General features: G+C 22.0%; 1 long non-coding RNA gene across 1 annotated transcript; it reads right to left on the minus strand.

Annotated features, from left to right (window-relative positions):
- Window positions 1–353: 353 nt before the first annotated feature.
- Window positions 354–7692, minus strand: LOC147656472 (uncharacterized). Its single transcript, XR_015294361.1, has 2 exons — window positions 7498–7692; window positions 354–1934 (listed from the first exon to the last, which is right to left on the minus strand). It is a non-coding gene; the product is annotated as an uncharacterized LOC147656472 (long non-coding RNA).
- Window positions 7693–7766: the final 74 nt, after the last annotated feature.

Here is a 7766-nt window from a genome sequence, read left to right on the forward strand (position 1 = left end):
ATTTTAGATTTTTTTATTTTTACAATTACTTAAACTTTGCAGAAATACAATAAGACATAATTATGATAATATAAGATATTATAATAATACACTAGTTTAATTAATATAACTATCAATAATATATATTATATATATTTAGTATATAATTAGTATATATTTAGTATATATTTAGCAGTTTTAATGTTAATATTAACAATAATAATACTTCAATATCAATATTATTATAAACAGATTTCAATATTGAATTATCGCGTAAATTAAAACTGCAAATTAACTTAAAGGATACACATATACATGTATTAAATTTGCAAGCATATGCGAAAATTCATATTAATAAATAATTAAAATAAACGATAATTTTAATTTCTTTTATTAAAACTACAAACTTTAATTTGTTAAATATTCTTCCGATCGGAAAGAGAAAAAAAAATATAACATGAGTTATCTTTCATAGCTATATACCTCTTATGTAAGTTGAAACGAATTAACATTCGGTGGGTGACCGAATCCAACATAAAATTTAAAAAACCGACGAGAATATCGGGTCGTAACTCGTTGGTAATCTTTGGCAGAGTCTCCTTACGACCGATTGCTAATCGCGCGCCTCCTGAGAAATTCAAGCGGATCTACCTCGATCACGTAGAGGCGATTTCAAAAACGGGACACGTTGTCGCGAGCATACTCACGCCCATGCGCGCACCTACGTGATCGGGTTTTGTTTTCCACGGCCTCGTGTACGCGGAAGAATTATTCCCAAAGGGCTTACCGCTTCGCGTTGTCCCGGAAAAGGTGTGCGTACACACGGCCGTTAACATTCCTTTGCGGCTAAGACGGTTGATTTTCGAAATCTGACAAACAATTCGATCGGTTTGCCAATGTACGATTTCGATATTACAATCTGGTTTTTAACAAAATTTGGAAGAACCGGTTCCACGTTCACCCAGTCATAGTTACGTCAGATGTTACTCAATGCGAAAGAACTCGATTGCACCAGCTGCAGAAGCGAGGGAGTTGAGCCATCCCCGCTTATCTCTCCTTTTTCTTTCACTCTAACACATTGCCTCTTCGGCAGATAGAACTCAGAAACTTGATTAAACATTATTCGAATATCGATCAAAGAAAACTATCGATTCCAAAAATAAAAATCGTTTAATCTTATCGAACTGCGTGTTCGATTACAAGAGGCACGCTTTCGCACGTGACATAATATTATTTAAGCCAGAATAATACCGTATAAGGTGATTGCGTAACGATAGAATTCGCGTGTTGGTAAATCGCGACATAGCTGCAAGCCTGCTTCTTTTATTATATAAACCCACGGGTTTTGCGCGCGCAGCTTGCTATTGTCGCAGTCGCGGCAGCGCCCCCAGGACAGAAAGTTTCCTTCATGGAAACGGCCAAGTTTTCGAATGATTTCCGCCGAATTGAGCACTGTTGCGCGACCAAAGAACTCGTCGAAACAAGACAATGCTATGCAGAATACGATGTTCAGTCTTCTATGTGGCATTGGTATTCCAGAAAGCGCACACACCTCTTGTCGTGGAGCAACAAGGAAAGTCGGAGAGAACGTCGTCTTCGTGCTGTTGCATCGCTAACGCGACTCTCTTTCTGCTCGTGATTCCTCGTTCGTGAATCCTCGTGATTTCTCGTAACTCGTGATCCGCGATCCCGCGATTCGGCCCTAAAGGTCGGTGTGAAACGCGAGATACGCTCGCTTATGTAATCTCACTTCTCTTTTCCTTCATCTCTTCTCTCTTTGCAACAGTGCACAACGATCGCTTATGTGCCGATCACCTTTCTATAGAAAATTATTCTGCATCGATTACTTTTTAGCGCGTAACATTAATTGATGTGGAATTATCGAGAATCGCGATGAATCATTATATTATACTAGAATTTTTATCGATGAATGATTTTCCATTATATCAGATGTCCTGAAATAAAAATATTAACAATGAAAAGAAATATTGGTAAATATAAGAATAAAATGGATCAATATTGTATAGGATAAACAAGGCATTTAATTGAAATTAAATTTAAAATTTAAATAATTTAAAATTTTTTATATATTTATATATTTTTTATATATTTTAAATAATAAAATTAATTATTTTATATTTTAAATAATTTAAAAATATATTATTTTATTATATTAATTTTTTTTTTGTATAAAGATTTTATCTTAGATTTATTTAAAATGAATTTTCGATAATAAATTATTTAATTTTACTTATGTTTAATTTTATTAATTTTACTTATCTATTCCTAATTTTTTATAATATAGCATTTAATTTATCTTTTATATTTCTAATTTTTAATATTACAATAAAATAAAATCTTTATTTTATTTGATTAATTTTTGTTTTATATAGATAAATATAAATTTATTTTTATCTTATAAAGATAATAAATTTCTATTTCTTTTTTTAAAAATTATTAATTCTTAAAAATTAATTATAATATTTATCTATAAATAAATCCCCAAAAATATATAATTTTTTTAAATATGTATATTAAAATAATTTGAAATTGTTTATTTTAGAAATTTAATTACAGATTTAATGATGAAATTTTTAATAAAATTTTCAATTTAAAATTTCTATAATTTCATTATAATATTAAAAAATATAAATATAATATATAATTATAAATTATAAATAATTTATAATATAAATATAATATAAAAATATAAATATAATCTATTAAATTGAATATTCTTTATTGTTAATTAAGGTTATAATTATTTAAACGACAAAATCTTTAATTAATCATTTTTTTATATATGGTTGATTCTTGTATATCTTAATTCCTCTTGTATAATAATTTAGTAATTAATTACATATTTATTTAAGTTATTATATTCAGTTATTTATATAAATTATCAAATTATGAGTTATAAAATTATTAGAATTCCTTCTTTTTAAAGTTTTTTAATTTCAAATAAAATGATCGAATGATTTAAAAATTTTTTAATTTATTTTTAAAATTTGATCATCATTAAAGAGATAATTTTTTAATATTTATAATTTATAAGCAAATCGTCACTAATAATAATGTATATTTATTGCGCAATTAATTTAAATTTTTTCATATAAAATTGATTGTTTTCTTAGTGAAACTTTTTGTTTAAAGATTATAAATATAAATGCTTAAAGCAGTTTTTATCTTTAACTTTTGCCAAAGTTATATAACAAAAGCATTTTCAATAATTCAAATATGGACATGTTTAGTTTAATTTATATTCTATTTTTATAATATTATATTAAAACTATTTATACAAACTCTGCTTATGTTATATTCAATTCTGTTTTTAAATAACTCTGTATTTTAAATAATATAAAACAACAAGATAAATGATATTATGTGTATAATAAATGTTATTTAATTATTAGATTTTAACAAAATTCTACAAAATTATCCATTTCATATGTATAACATTTTTTATATAATAAAATACAAAAATAAAAGATTAAAATTATAAAAAAATAATTCTTTATTTTTATAATCAGATTAAGTCAAGTTTAGTTTTTTTCGAAATTTAATTATATGTACTATTTTATTGCCATCTTTTTATTTTATTATAAATAACTAAAGATACATTCACGTTATATTTAAAATAAAGAGATTCATTAGTATGAACAACTTCAAGACCACACATCTACGTCATATATGATCGCTGCAGTTTTTCTGTAACTAGTAACAAATAAGGAAAGAAGACTTCGATTAATCTGGCTCAGGTATGTAATTTAAAGAATTATTCATTTTGTTGTTTTATATTTATTACCAAACATTTATTACTAAAAATAATTTTTATATTTAGACTATATAAAAAAACCATAAATTAATTATAAAAACACAATAAATTTTTTAACTTATTTATAATATTAATAATTATATTTAAATATTAAAGAAACTAATTAATAATATTGAGAAAAAAATAAATTCAGATTTTAATAAAAAAAAATTATAAAATATTTTATTTGATTAAGTACTTCATTTATTTCTATTTATCCATATTTTATAAGAGTAATAAATATTTATAAATATTATATGTGATTAAAAATTCAAATATATGATGTAATAAATATTTATATATTGATATATATTGATATATTAAAAAATATGCATTTATAATTTAGATACTTTGTTGAATTTATAAATAGACAAATTAATTTAATTTTGATATATCAAAATATATATATCTTTTTAGATATATCATCGATCATATTTTTATATTTTTTCTTAATTTAGAAAAAATATTTTTTAAATTTCGATCAACAGTAAGTATAGTTATTGCTTGATTTTCGATTTACAGCATCTACAATGCTGATGCAATATTCTCAAACGAGTTCACGAGAATCTCTCTTAACCGTTCCTGCAATTATGTTGACGCAACATCAAGAGACAGTTGGATTCACTTTCTCTCATTTTTCTAGTCTTCTTCACATTCTTAGACAATTTATGGCATATTCATCATGGAATACATATGATATATATGTGTATATATATATATATATATATATATATATCATCGATTAGTTAATTAAAACCATAATGGATTCTTTTAATGTTTTTTTTTTAAATCATTGAAAGTTAGTTTTTTTTTAAAATCGTATAATATTTATAATTATATCATAAAGAAAATATAAAGATTTTTGCTCATTACATAGATTATGTATTGAGCAAATCTATAATAACAATATCTACGCAATACAATAAAAATTTATAAGTATATAATAATTTTCTTAAAAAGAAACATTTAAAAAGTTAACCCAACATTAACCTAACAAGTTGATATATTGCAGTCCATATATTAATTGAATAACAGAATATGGAATAAATGAGTAAAATATAAAAGAATAAGAAAAATAATATATTCGTTTTTATCAAATATATATATAATAATACTTTATATTTCTAATTTAAGTTTTTTCAATTATTTCAATGATTTCTATATTTCACTTAACTTTCTCATTAGAATAACTACCAGTTACAATCATACAACGTTTTATTCAATCATTTGTTTTCTTCATTGTATTATAATCTTTTCTATACCTGACACACCTGTTCTCATTCCATTCGCTGCTTTTGCTCACACATTTCTCATTCAGAAACAGTAATCCGTTTATTCTATTTTTAAAGGTTAGATAAAGCAATCTGAAGCAAGTTGCATAAAATAGTATTTAATAAATTTTAAATTTGAAATTATTAGAAAAACTTTAAATTGATATTGTAAAAAAAAGTAATAAAATATCCATCTGTTTTTATATTTCATGAAAATGAAATTATAAAAAATACATCAAGTTGAAAGAATGAAATATTTAAATCTTACATAAATATTATTTATTAAATAAATTTCTATTTGCAAGTATAATAAAACTATATTATAATAAAAATATATTAATAATTGTACCATCAAGATATTATAAACATTATGTCATAAACAAGCATTATTAAATAGTCTATTTTACTTAATATTGAATCAATCTTTTTCGAATTCAATCTGGAATCTTGAAATATTAACTTTATTATCTTGAAGTATTATTAAGAAAGTTGATATGATTTTTGTAATTTAAAACGTATAAATATTCATATGGAAATCAATATTAAGTTAAATTTTTTCTTAAAATAACTTACATAATTTAACAGTTTCTTTATTTTTAAAACTTTCAGTTAGATTAATCAATTAAATCGTTACATTTAATAGATTAATAAATAGATTCTTTTTTTTTATGTTTATCAATATTTATATTTTTTTCATTTTTAATATTTATTAAAATTAATTGATTTCTACATTTATATATGTAATAAAAGTTTACTGATTTTTTTATTATTTATTATATTTTATATTTTTTCTTTAAATAAAAAGAATTTCAGTTGAATAAATTTTTTATTTTCACAGTAAATTTATATATATGAAAATATAAAATATTATATATATTTATTTATTTATTATAATTTATTATTTATTATATTTATTTAGTATTATAATTTGTATATATAGTAATAATTTTTTTAAATTTTCTTATTATAACATTTACTTAAAAAAATTAATTTATAGACTAAAAATGATCATTTTATATTATAAAAAATACAATAAAAATAAAAAGACAATATATATTATTCAAAATTGTATCAGAAATTTAGCAATTTTTAATATTATATTGTAATATTTGTTTATCATTATTTCTTTAAATTCGAATTGTTTTGAACGATTATATTTGTTATAAATTGATCATACGATAATTATGAATTATATCATGAATTATAATCATAATCCATTTCTACAAATAAAACTGATATCAAAACAGAAATATATAATATATTTATTTATATTATTTATGAAAAATATATAAGACATATGTATTAGGTAAACATATATATTTTTCAATAATATTCTATAGATTATCTTGCAATATTTATTAAAATAATATTATTATAATTCATTTTCTTAATTGAAATAATGATTATTAACTCGAGTAGTTTATTTTCATTATTTTAGGAAAAATTAAATTTCATTTTAAATAAATATTAATATGATGACTTTTTAAAATTTTGAAGATTTAAAAATTTGTTTGCACTGAACAAAATAATGTAAATAATTAAATGTCTGTATGATTTTCCAATTATCAATTAATCAATTAGTTTTTAAAAATCAAAAAAGAAACATGAAGTAATTAAATCATTATATTTTTAAAATAAAACTTAAATATTAAAATAAAAATATATTATCGGATTCATAGTGTCCGATAAATGCCACAAAAATATTATTTTATATTTTGATTAATATATTCTACATTTTTTAATAATTTATCTAGAAAAACAATATTAAATATTAAAAAATAATTAATAATCAATTTTTAATTGAAGAAAAAAAAATTAAAAAATATTTTCAAATTATACAAAAAATTTTAAATCACTAAATATTCTATAAATTGATCCTTTGCTTTAAATAATAATCGAATATAATGCTTGGAAAGTAAGGAGGTTGAAAATAAATTTCCTATTTGAATTTATTTATTTTTGTCAGTTATTTTAAGCTTAATTAATCGTTATAAAATTGTCATCATATCAATTGTCTTGGTATCAACAAGAACGTAAAATTTCAATCTATTATCTTATATCTTCTAACTGGCTAATTTAAAAACCAGAAAAAAATTAAAGATTTTGCAATATTTATCTATAACTTCAAAAAAATTAAAAAAGATTATCTATAAAATTTCTTATTATACAAAATAGCCCAAATAATATCTATATCTATCTTATACACAATTTACGATCCTTTTTTTAAATATATTATTCTTATTTGAATATAATAACTTGATTGTCAAAAATGAATCTATCTATCTTTGACTTTAAAAATTCAATTATTATGAAAGATCTTAAAAAACACGAATTTAATTTAACGATATAAAAAAATATTTATTCTCAAAAAAGAATTCGCAATCTATCAATCAAATACAAGTATCAAATACATCACCAGTATCAAATACATACCTATGGTCCAAATGGTTAAACGAATCAGTTCATCTTTCTCTGTTTTCATTTTATTTCCATTTGCTGTTTATTATTTTTAAAGATTACGCGCAAAGGAAATCTAATTTGCTTAGCATACGATCCAAAGTGGAATTAAGCTTAAACGATCGATGGCGGATAACAGGGTCCCGGGTGAAGGAAGAATGCGAAGCAAGTACGGCCTGGTGTACAAGGTGGTACATAAGCCGGATGGGTTTGTCTCGTGTTCCAAGTATTACAAGAGCGATGTC

Source organism: Apis florea, unplaced genomic scaffold (genome assembly GCF_048593485.1).
Source record: "Apis florea isolate Af1SG1 unplaced genomic scaffold, ASM4859348v1 contig_3758_pilon, whole genome shotgun sequence".
Classification (NCBI taxonomy): domain Eukaryota; kingdom Metazoa; phylum Arthropoda; class Insecta; order Hymenoptera; family Apidae; genus Apis; species Apis florea.